We start from the raw sequence: 13,187 nt of genomic DNA, 5'->3' as shown, positions 1-13,187 counted from the left end.
CTAACGGCAGTCATACAGGCAGAACATGAATCAGGATATCAAACCATACAATGTAGTCGCTTAGGCAAAGAATCGTCGAGAGCAAGGCTAAAGGTCATACACGGAATAGCAAGAACACAGGATAAACAGGACACAAGCTACAAGGGCCAGAACTCAGGCTAGGAGAGCCAGGTCACAGATACGATGAGCTAGCACTGGAGTAGTGTTCAGACTTGGCTTTTATCCTTGTGCAGAGACATCAGGTGATCATCCAAATCTTCTCCCAACAATAGTCTATAGAGGAGAACAAGTTTTGGAGGAGTGAGCCCTCTGCTGGCAGGCAGGGAAACAATATGAATTAAGATTAGTTCATACTGACATCTGCTGGTGAAGAGAGGAAGTTCATGAAGCACCTTCACAGAGATGTCACCAGTAGAGGCAGAGCCTGACAATAACTTTGATCATTTTGTTACAATAAATCTGTCAAAGGATGGTATGTATTAAAGGGGTTATAACGTCTAAAAATAACAAATTGCCAAAATCATTTAGTGCCCACAAAATATATGTAATACCCTTTTTTTCTTTTTTTTCTAAAATCTATATGTTCTCAACATTTTTTTTTTTTACTTTTTACCTGATTTGGCTGCTGTAGCACCAGCAGGATTATGGGAATGTTTTTTTTTTTTTGTTTGTTTGTTTGTTTTTTAGCTACAGTAACAAGCTTATCTCCGCATGCAAATAACAGAAAAATTCCTTTTATTCTATCGGATAAGATAGGGACACTATGAGAAGAAGCTAATTGAATCCCCCCCTCCCTTTGAAGAGTTTTTTCAGTGATGTAAGCCCGTTGTCTATGCAACGTTTGCTGTGGGAGGGACAGTTAGCTCTGGCAGTATGGTGGGAAAATTAACACAGAGCTAGGTTAGGAGGAAAAAAGAAAAGTCCTCACAGAGAAACAGTAAGGCCTTTTTTTCACGGACTGCTCATTTGGCGTGATGTGTTGTAAGAAGGAAAAATGGGAAAGCCTAAAGGTGGCCATACACCAGATGACTTGGCAGGCCATCGACCATCCAGTTCGATTATTATAATCAAATTGCATGAAAATCGGTGCCGCCAAGTGCATGCCCGACTGACAATGCAACCAATTTCAGGACGAAAATTGGTCACATTCTCGATCGTGCGCCCGGTGGTATGGCGTGCAATTTCCCGACAATCGTCGAGCCAGACGAAACCTGACACTGTCCTTTCTAATGTAATTGTCCCCTCATGCCCAGTGTTAATGTATACATTACCTCTCCGCGGCCTCCGCTTGTTCCCCACTGGCTTCTGGGGTTCCGGCTCTGCATACACGCATGCCCCATGTGGTCACATGCGTTCCCTTACTAAGAAACCATGTGGGGCGTGCGTGTATCCAGAGACGGAATCCCGGAAGCCAGTGGGGGACTTGCTGATGAAATCGCTCTCTGCTGGAGCTCTACTTTGCCTTCAGGTGCCCATAGATTACTGGACTTGGTGGCCATCGACCAGCCGATTTGATAATTGTAATCAAACTGGCTGAAAATTGTTGGTGCCAAGAACATGTGCTATTGGCAATGCGGCCAATTTTGGTCCGAAATTGGTGCATACATCGATCAGACATGCTTGGGAATCTGCGGCTGAGAGGTTCAATCTTGTGCATGAGGATAGCGGCGTGTGATAATGACGAACGTGACGGAAACCCCCAGCCATTGTCCCCCCCCTAATGTTTTATGTCTCCCACCTTCCCCGTGTCCATCCAGTTATACTTTACCTGCTGCCATCCACACTGCCGTTGTCCTTGTACTTCTGAATTCAGGCCCCACGTGACTTCATCAGTACGCGCTGGCACCAAGTATAGAGAAATAGCCCCTGTCACTTTGAACTTAAAAGAAACCTGTAGAGAAAAAAGTACCTCAAATAGGTACTCACCTTGGGAGAGGGAGGCCTCTGGATCCTCGACCCATATGAGATGCGCCATCTTCTCCACCCGAGAGAGAGATATGCTGCATATTGTAGTTCCCAGCAGTGTTTTCCTCTTGTGCGTAAAAAAAAACATCTTTGTATTCACAACCAAAGACTACATCTTCAGGCATTTATTGCGGCATGCACGAAAGAACACTGCCGGGAACTACAAAATGTGGTAGATGCGGCTGGTCAGGCGGAGAAGATGGCGCACAAGCCAGGGACCAGAGGAGCAGTACCCTATAGGTAAATAGTGAGGCTCACCCAACCCAATCAAAGAAATCTGAATTCCGCTTGATCTTTTGAAAAATCAAACCAATTTATCATACACGTATGATCAATTTTTCAGAATGTTTTTTTTTTTTTTAAAAGATTGAATAAAATATTTCATTTTTATATTTTTATATCTGATTTTTCAAAAACCTCTGATCAAACATTTATCAAAAAATTAGACAAACGTGATCTACTTTTCTTGATCCGAAATTTTTTTTTGTTGCTTTTTTTTATGCAATTGATCACTTTTGTTGGGAAAAAAAGTGTTTTGGTTGAATCGTGTATGGGCACCTTAAAAGACCTCTTTCCTGGGAACTTTGAAGGTCAGAATTCTTCCTCCTCGATAATATCCATTTAAAATGGGAATCCGAGTTTGGGCTCGAGAGAGAAGACAGATCTCTGCAATTTGGAATGTCTGGCTCCCTTGTCATTCAACCTATCAATTGTTTTCAATTCAAATAACAGCAACGTGGTGTTTAACTCAGAGCATGAAATCCAGGAAACTAAACACAGAATCCAATATATGCTGGAAATTTTGCGCAGCTGCAGGATACTCTACACTTGGTGGGCCTGTCCTCCAATTCAAAAATTTGAGGCCAAAGTAATTCTGGGACGCTCCATGCAACACACTTCCAGTAAACTGAAATGAGAGGTGTATTATATATTTATTTCCTTTTAAACATGAAACATCTGATCTGCATGCTTGTTCAGGGTCTGTGGCTAAATGTATTAGAGGGAAAGGATCAGCAGGACTGCCAGGCAACTAGTTTGGTTTTCTTAAAATTAAATCCCATATTTTTCGAACTTTTTAAATGCTCCGAACTATAAAACGCACCTAGGTTTAGAGGACAAAAACCGGGGTAAAAAATATATATATACACTAAACCTGGTGTGTCTATAGTGCAGAGTGTCTTGTGGAGCATCAACAATAATAATAAAAATAAAAGTGCTGCTACAATCAACCACTCAACCCCTCTTGCCCAACCATGCACATGACAAAAAAGAAAAGCGGGCCTGCGCAAGCAGCCTGAGCTGAAAGTAAGCAGGGCAGCAGAAACAATAAAGTCTGTCTATATTCATAGAACTCCTTGGACTTCAAGAGCAACCAGTTCCACTTTTGCTTGTCGCAACGAGCAAAAAAGTCATGCAAACTCACAATAGCACATAGTGTAAAGCCACTGACACTGTAGAGATAGCAGGGCCGGATTTTCACTCTTTACCGGCCAAGGCTACTGTCAGCAGCCACCCCCTTCAGTATAGGTAACCAGATGTCCCTCCCCTCCTCCAATTTAGGTATCCAGGTGACCCTCCCCCTTCCTCCAGTATAAGTAGCCCATTGACCCTTCCTGCTATTATAGACAGCTAGATGACCCTTTGCCCCACACCTCCAGCATAGGTAGCCAGATAACCCTTCCCCCCCATCCTCCAGATTAGATAGCCTGATGACCCCTCCCCGCCTTCCCTCTAGTATAAGAAGCCAGATGACCCTCCCCTGTAAAGTTAGCCTAATGACCACCCCTACCTCCAGTATAGGTAGCCAGGTGACCCTTCCCCCCCTTCCCTAGTATAGCCTACTCCCCACCTGCTCCGTAATCCTGTGGTGCTATAGGACATGGCCTATGTGTAGGATGGCCATCTGTCCGGATTTAGGCCGGACAGTCCGGTTTTTGGACTGCTTGTCCTCCGTCCGGCGCAAGGCAAGGGAGGACAGCCAGATGTCCTCCTTTTTGGGCTGTGTGGAGGGAGAGAGCGCAGTGAATAGGGAACTATGGGCACAGTGGGAAAGGGGGGACATCTCCCCCCCTTTCCTCACCTTTGGGCTCCCCCTTCCTCGCTCTCCCCTCTAGAACTAAAGTTTTGGGGTGACTGGCAGTGGCCGGGACTTACCTTGCCTCGCTCCAAGCGCTGCGTAGTGATGTCCGGTTCATGAGTCATTTGATCCTGTTCTTTCCTGTGAGTGTAATGAACCGACACATCCACTGAACCGAATCAGTTCAGTGGATGAGACAGGAACTGCAGCTGCACTGTGTTCAGCTGCAGTTCCTGTCTCATCCACTGAACTGATTCTGTTCAGTGGATGAGTCGGATCACAGGAAAGAACAGGCTCAAATGACTCATAAACCGGACATCACTTCTGCTTCGCCGTGGAAGGAGGCAGGTAAGTCCCACCCGCTGCCAGCCACCCCAAAACTTTAGTTCTAGAGGGGAGAGCGAGGAAGGGGGAGCCCAAAGGTGAGGAAAGGGGGGGGGGGGGAGATGTCCCCCCTTTCACACTGCTGTACCTACCGCTCTCCCTTCACTGAGCTCCCCCTCCTGCCGGGGGCACCTGGCTAACTATTCTGGGGACACCTATAGACCTGGCTACATATACTTGGGACACCCATAGCCCTGGCTAAATATACTGGGGACACCTATAGACCTAGCTATATATACTGGGGACACTATACACCTGGCTATCTGTACTGGAGACACCTATACACTTGGCTAACTATTCTGGGGGAACCTAAAGACCTGGCTACATATACTGGGGACACCTATAGACCTGCCTAACTATTCTGGGGACACCTAAAAACCTGGCCATCTGTACCGGAGACATCTATAGACCTGGCTAACTACTCTGGGGACACCCAAAGACCTGGCTACCTATTCTGGGGACATTATACACCTGGCTACCTATTCTGGGGACAACTATACTCATGACTACTTATACTGGGGACACCTATAAACCTGGCTACCTATGCTGGGGGTACCTATTTTGGGGTAACTGCTGTCAGATTATCTGTATTTATAGGGAACTGCTGCCATATTATGTATGTTAGGGGCACGGCTGATGCCAGATTTTGTGTATTTGGGGGAACTGCTGCCATATTGTGTATGTTTGGGGGACCACTGCTGCCAGATTACATGTATTTTGGATGTTATGTGTATTTTGGGTGATCCGCTGCCAGGTTTCGCGTATTTTGGGGAGCTGGTTCCAGATTATGTGTATGTTGGGGGGAACTGCTGCTGCCACATTGTCTATTTTGGGGGAACCACTGCCATATTATTTGTATTTTGGAGGAACTTCTACCAGATTACGCGTATTTTTGGTGAAATGCTGTCAGATTACATCTATTTTTGGGGGCTACACTACGGCAGAGCTCAAACTTCCCCGGCAGACAATTTACACCACTGCTAAGGTCATGTATATTTGGCCCCACCCATGACCACGCCCATGTTATGCTTGACCACACCCACTTTTGGCACGCTCAGTACGATGTCCTCCTTTTCAGGGTCTGATGTCCTCCTTTTTGGGGTTATGCAAGTGGCCACCCTACCTATGTGGCCTTTGCATAAATCCAGCCCTGAGAAATAGAGTGCCACTGCCAAGCTGATCAGCTGCAAGCCTGCACACTGAGCAGGACACATCTCTGTACTCACAGTCTGAAGATGGTATGTCTGGATACTTACTGAGATCAGTGTCTGATCTGCTAATAAATCTCCCAGGCTGTCAAATGCTAATCAACCTCTCCACTTGTTTGAAACACCAAATATGACTGAGTCTAGAGCATCTGGAGTCATGAAGCATGCTGTGTGGTATTGTAGCTGCTATGTAAGGCCTGGTGCACACCAAAAAACGCTAGCGGATCCGCAAAATGCTAGCAGATTTTGAAACGCTTTTTCTTATTTTTTTGTAGTGTTTCAGCTAGCATTTTGCGGTTTTGGAAAGCGTTTTTGGTGTAGTAGATTTCATATATTGTTACAGTAAAGCTGTTACTGAACAGCTACTGTAACAAAAAACGCCTGGCAAACCGCTCTGAAGTGCCGTTTTTCAGAGCGGTTTGCGTTTTTCCTATACTTAACATTGAGGCAGAAACGCATCCACAATCCAAAATCTGCAGCAGCCCGGGAGTATGCGTTTCTGCAAAACGCCTCCCGCTCTGGTGTGCACCAGCCCATTGAAATGCATTACCCAAGCGGATCCGACCCCGCAAGCGAAGTTCATACAAAGCTGCTGGTCTACTCACTCTGAGCCTGTTGGTTGTTGTGTGCAGCAGCAGCACATCGACAACAGCCGAAGGAGGGACCCTCTCACTGAGATACCGTTGGGACACTGCAGACTAGCTGGCCGTGCTTCTGCGTGGCGTGGTTGGTAGAGATTGGCTTGGACATACAATTGTCCTCAGTGCAAAACACAGCAGCCTTCGTAGGCAGGTCAAAAATCCTGCAGCCAATCAATGCACACAGCAGAGCACAGTACCTTCTTCGGGTTGTTTTCCAATAAGTTCTGTAGTAAAGTCCTGTGGTATCTCGCTCGTCGCTTCTACTTTCTCTGGGCTGCCGCTCAATACTTCTGTAAGTGGCTGTCCAGGGATGTCACTCCTGTGTTGCTCTCCATCCGTGTGTCGCTCTGAGCTTCTAAACAGAGCTAGCAACGCTCAGCTACTCGGCCGTCTGCTAGAAACTGAGCCTGGCTCCAGCGGTAAATGGCTATACACGCCACCTAACACCTGGCTGAAATTATATTTGGACTATAAGACGCACTGACTACCCCCCCCCCCCACCCCACCCACTGCTGGGGAAGAAAAAGTGAGCATTATAGTCCAAAAATACAGTAAATATGTCAACTTCCATATCCTTCTCCCTCTTCAGATTCACTTTAAAAAACACCTGAAGTGAGAAGGATACGGAGGCAGCCATATTTTATTTCCTTTTAGAGGGAAACTTAAGTCTGTTAAAAAAAAAAAAAAAAAAAAGCAAGCTTGACTTACCGGGGGCTTCTACCGCCCCCCTTCTGCAGCCACTCTGTGCCCACGCTGGGACAAACTGATCCTCCAGTCCCCTACAGCAACAAAGTTTCATTTCCACCGACAGAGCCAGTCCCTGGCCACTGTGCCTGTGCGGCCCTGGCTGCGCGCATTCTCGATCACCGCCTCTTGTATTCTTTAAAAGAAAATAAATATGGCAGCCTTCATACAGGTGAAACCTGAAAAATTAAATCATGCAAAATTCCATTTATTTCAGTAATTCAACTTAAAAGGTGAAATTAATATATGAAATAGACTCATTACATGCAAAGCGAGATATTTCAAGCCTTTATTTGTTATAATTAGGGATGCTCACCGCATTCCGCGGAATTCCGTTTTCCGCGATTCCAGTCGGAAATTGGCGATTCCGTTCCGTCGCATCGGAATGCAATTACTATACCGTTCTGCCGGAATTCCTGAATTGCTATGCCTAATTCCGTTGGAATGTGGATTTTTTTACGCCAATCACAAGGAAGACCCTAGAAGAAGCTTAAAGTGAAAACAACAAGATTACTGCATGAAAATGGAATTATTTCAGCACCAATTGTAATTGTAATGACCGCCGTGGAACCACCTCTAGGTCCCATAGCCTACGCAACAACTCCTGCCTCTCCAAACCAAACTTATAATGACCGCCGCGGAACCAGCTCTAGGCCCCATGGCTTACGCGACAACTCCTGCTGCTCCAAACCAAACTTATAATGACCGCCGCGGAACCAGCTCTAGGTCCCATAGCCTACGCGACAACTCCTGCTGCTGCAAACCAAACTTATAATGACTGCCGCGGAACCACCTCTAGGTCCCATGGCTTACGCGACAACTCCTGCTGCTCCAAACCAAACTTATAATGACCGCCGCGGAACCACCTCTAGGTCCCATAGCCTACGTGACAACTCCTGCTGCTCCAAACCAAACTTATAATGACCGCCGCGGAACCAGCTCTAGGTCCCATAGCCTACGCGACAACTCCTGCTGCTGCAAACCAAACTTATAATGACTGCCGCGGAACCACCTCTAGGTCCCATGGCTTACGCGACAACTCCTGCTGCTCCAAACCAAACTTATAATGACCGCCGCGGAACCACCTCTAGGTCCCATAGCCTACGTGACAACTCCTGCTGCTCCAAACCAAACTTATAATGACCGCCGCGGAACCACCTCTAGGTCCCATAGCCTACGCGACAACTCCTGCTGCTCCAAACCAAACTTATACTGTCCGTCGCGGAACCACCTCTAGGTCCCATAGCCTACGCGACAACTCCTGGTGCTCCAAACCAAACTTATAATGACTGCCGCGGAACCACCTCTAGGTCCCATGGCTTACGCGACAACTGCTGCTGCTGCAAACCACACTTATAATGTCCGCCGCGGAACCACCTCTAGGTCCCATGGCTTACGCGACAACTCCTGCTGCTGCAAACTAAACTTATAATGACTGCCGCGGAACCACCTCTAGGTCCCATAGCCTACACGACAACTCCTGCTGCTGCAAACTAAACTTATAATGACTGCCGCGGAACCACCTCTAGGTCCCATAGCCTACGCGACAACTCCTGCTGCTGCAAACTAAACTTATAATGACTGCCGCGGTACCACCTCTAGGTCCCATAGCCTACGTGACAACTCCTGCTGCTGAAAAAAAAAAAGACTGGTGGAACAGCCACTAGGTCCCATGGCCTACAATTTATCAAAAACGAGGTTTAAATTGAGATTACTGAAATTTTTCCGTCGGAACGTGGAATTACGCGGAATCGGGAATTGCACTTTCCGATCATCCCTAGTTATAATGTTGATGATTATGGCTTACAGCTTATGAGAACCCCAAAATCAAAATCACAGAAAGTTAAAATATTGTGAAAGATTCAATATTCTAGGTTCACAGACTCTAATCAGCCAATTAATCCAAAACACCTGCAAAGGGTTCCTTTTTCATATATTAGTTTGAACTTTTAAGTTGAATAACTGAAATAAATAGATTTTTACATGATATTCTAATTTTTTGAGCTTCAGCTGTATTCCTTTCACTTCAGATGTGCTGGAATGTCTCAGGAATGCCTACACTTTTTGGGCTTGTGAGCTACTTTAAAAATTAGCAAGTCAAAAGGATCTACCTATCCTATGTACAATTTTAGGAGCACATTTGTATATACAGAATGGAAAATGTAGTGGGGTCGAGATCTACCATGAAGTCCTTGTGATCTACCGGTAGATCGCGATCTACCTAATGGGCACCCCTGTGGTGCCACCTAGTGACTGTAGAAGGTTGACTATTTTTTGCTTTTTTTTTTTTTTTTTTTAGATTTCTCCTAGCTGTCTCCTTTTCTCTTCTGTTTTCTGTAGATCAATTGTAAGTACTTTGCACCCTTTTTCGGAGCTTGGCAATAAACTAGCTAGTTGTTGATATTAGTACTTTTGCTTTTCTGTATACGGTAATTATGTTCATTCAAACAGTGCTACAACTAACCCCTAGAGAAAAAGGTGCGTAGGAAAGAAAAGGGAAAGAGAATGAATTAAGTAGCAACAAGAACTAAGGCCCAGTTCACACTGGCAATTTAATGTCAAATGGATCCATGAAAACTAATCTGATTACCACTTGGATCCGTTTTCATTCCACTGCCATTCAACTGCTTCTGTTCCGTTTCCACACATCCCCCCCCCCCCCCGACCCCCACCCTTAAAATGGACTTTGCGCCTTAGAACTGTCTCTTTTTTCACTAGTGTGAAGAAATGTTTAATTTTCAAATTGGTGCTGCAGGAAACTTGCGGTCCGTTCACCGGATCATGCAGCACGGAACCGTTCTGCATGATCCAGTCGATCCATACGATGATTGGATCCATAGGTTAACATTGGATCCATTTGCATCCTTTTCAATCGTTCCCTTCCGGTCCAGGAACGGACCGTTTTTTACCGCTAATGGGAACCGGGCCTTAGTATCCATGTGCCCCTATATTAAAAAATGAAGCACAGAGATGCTGCCAGGGGCTGTCTGGATATATACCTATGTGTGTACTGGTAGTATGGATAATAGACATTAGTAGCAAAGAAAAGAGTCTCATTATTTTATTTTTAGTTATATACAATTATTTATGACACCGCATCAGACTGTCAAAGTTGCAGTTTAGAAACCACACTATGGGCTTGATTCACAAAGCGGTGCTAACAGTTAGCACACTGGTGAAAAGCCCTTTATCATGCCTAAACTCAGTTTAGGCATGATAAGTTTAGGTGTGATAAGTTTAGGCGTGATAACTATAGCACCAATTGGGTTAGCACCGCAGTGCACAGCTAATCAAAAGTTTTGCGCTAGCAAAGTCTGGTGCACTTCGCATAGAGTTTAATGGCACTGCTTTGCGTGCGGGACTTTAACTTTTCTAAACTTATCACGCCTAAACTTATCACGCCTAAACTGGCTTTTCACCAGCGTGGTGCAATGGTTATCACGCCTAAAGTCTCTAACTGGGTTAGCACTGCTTTGTGAATCAAGCCCTATGCCTTTTAAGCTGTAAGAGTATCAGAACTAATGGCCGTTTTTAACTTTCCTGCAGCAAAACCTTATCTCAAGCTGCCTCTCGCTGTTTGTTGGCTGTTAAAGCTTTTATTTGTTCCTCAGAAAATTGGTCTGATTTTGACAAGCTGTCCACAAGCTCAGAGAATCTCTTTTGCATAGATAACAACAAAACAGAAAGTGAGTTTGCATTATTTCTTAGTAGGGCTAGTATCATATGTGTATACAGTATTTGTATCTCATCCTGTCACGTGTCACTTCAGGTTCACTTTAAATTCTGTACTGCACAGTAGTCTTAAAGTGAATCAGAGACGAAGCACCCTTATGTATTTCACCGTATATATCAGTGGGAACATTAGAGAAAACACTTAGTGCTCTTTCACACCAGAGCCCTTTTTCGGCATTTTAACGCAAAGTGTATACTTTGCGTTAACCAAGGTAAAAGGAAAGTCCATAGACTTTCATTTTACCTTTCACACCCGACGCTGCATTTCGATGCGTTGCGGTACGACGCATCCCGGCGCATTTTATCGTCGGGAATCGGCGTTTCCCCGTCGGGTTAATTAACTACTGCCGCCGCTACTCAGCGTCGCACTGCAGATTCCCGACGACACGCCGCAACGCGTGCAGGAGCCGTTCTCCTGCACGTTTTTGATGTGTAACTGGCCTTAGCCTGCTCTCGGTTTCATCCTTCACTGCTCATTCTGCTTGTTTCAGCACTGCTAAAATCCCCGACTGAACATTCAGTCTGGCTTTGCTCAGGAATCATTCTAGCTGAGTCTGTCTTCTCTGATGTCTTTTCAAGCCCAAGCCTGCCCCCTTCTGGCTCTGCTTTCCTGTTCTGTATATTCACAGCATCAATGCAATGGGATGAGTATCCACCAACACCAGGGCACCCTTTGGGGAACAATCTCACCAAAGTTAGATAACCACCGCTAGGTTAGTCAATAGCGTTTTATCACCGGGATCCTCCGTGTCATCAGGGTCCCAGTCCCTTGTGCCTCTTTAAGTGTTGTATAAGTGCACCTCAAAAGACAAAAGCTCTCATAGAATAATACTGTTTTATAAAAATATAACTTTATTCATTAAAACCACTCACATAATCCTCCAGTTTATATGCGCATAGAGTAATTATTACGGGCTCTCCCCCAGGAGAGGAGGGATGTGAAAGCTGCATCCAATAGCAGCATTTAGTAACGTATAAATATCCTGGTGATCTGTCTAGGCCTCAGTGCTCCTGATGAGTCACGAGACAGTAATGAAGCTAGTAGGGCGGGGCTTAGACAAACCAGGAAAACAGAGCAACGCGCGGTAAGGAGCAAGTGAAGGCGTGTGAGAGACGCTGATTGGGACATTGGCAAGCCTTAGCCGAGAAGGCAACGGGGGAGAGCCCGTAATAATTACTGTATGCGCTGATGACACGGAGGTGACAAAGCGCTAATGACTAGCCTAACGGTGGTTATCTAACTTTGGTGAGTTTGTTCCCCAAAGGGTGTCCTGGTGTTGGTGGATACTCATCCCATTGCATTGAAGAATCACTGACTGCATATTAAGCAGGGCCGGCCCGCCCATGAGGCGGGGTGAAACTTTTGCCTCAGGCGGCACTTCTGGGGGGGACGCACCCCCAGAAGTGGCAACGGGCGGGGATCACTCACCTCTTCCTCGTTCCAGCGTGCGCTCCACTGACGTCACTTCCTGCGGCGTAGCAGGAAGTGACATCAGTGGAGCGCAGGCTGGCCTGGAACGAGGAAGAGGTGAGTGATCCCCGCCCGTTGCCTCTTACACATAGCTGCAGCCAGCACGGAACTTTTTAAAGCTGGAGGGGAGCGGAGGACGGGGGACCCAGGCGAGGGAGGGGGGTCCGACCCCCCTACCCGCCGCTAGGCCCAATACCCCCTTCCTGCCCGCTATCCCCTCCAGCTCGGGCGGCCCCCCCACACTCACGGCCTGGGGGGGGGGGCGATTTCTTTGAAGATTGCCTCAGGCGGCAAAAAGTCTAGGGCTGGGCCTGATATTAAGATAAGAACTGAAGCTGATTCAGAATACTGTGATTTGCGCTTGACATCATTCATTTACATATTAAATTTTGGCAGCCAGCCATGTTGCAGCGCATTCATTAGAGCAATATATCCCTGCATAACTCCTATTGCATTGTGGACACTGGAGCGCTTTCATTTCTCGAAATTATATTCACAGCATCACAGAGAGCTGTGATGAGATGGGAGGAGCTGCTAATGTAAGGGTATATTTAAAAACTTTTTTTTATATCTATATTTCTTAGTCATAAGTTGTTTTTAGAAATGGTGATTTCATTTTGCACAAAGCCCACTAAATAATATGCTTTTCTGATGAACTGTGTTTTGCATGGAGTTATAGAAAAAAAAAAAAAAAAACAGCACAACAGAGTGGTAAAAATACCAGGTATAGTATTTATTTTGTAAAATTGATTGGGGGATATGTTTGCTTGCTGCAGCTCAGTATCACCAAACTTTCTCATCAGCCCTAGAGAAAGCTGCTCCACCAATATTTCACCGCAACTGACCCCCTAACCCCCAGCCCTGGCACACTACCCATACTCGCAACCTCCAGAGGAAAACGCGCGCCACTGAATGGAAATGGAAGAAAACTAGACTTAACCAGGATTTCCTACAGTACAAGACCA

The sequence above is a fragment of the Hyperolius riggenbachi genome, chromosome 6 (assembly GCF_040937935.1).
Source record: "Hyperolius riggenbachi isolate aHypRig1 chromosome 6, aHypRig1.pri, whole genome shotgun sequence".
Lineage (NCBI taxonomy): Eukaryota > Metazoa > Chordata > Amphibia > Anura > Hyperoliidae > Hyperolius > Hyperolius riggenbachi.
This window is presented reverse-complemented; position numbering follows the sequence as displayed.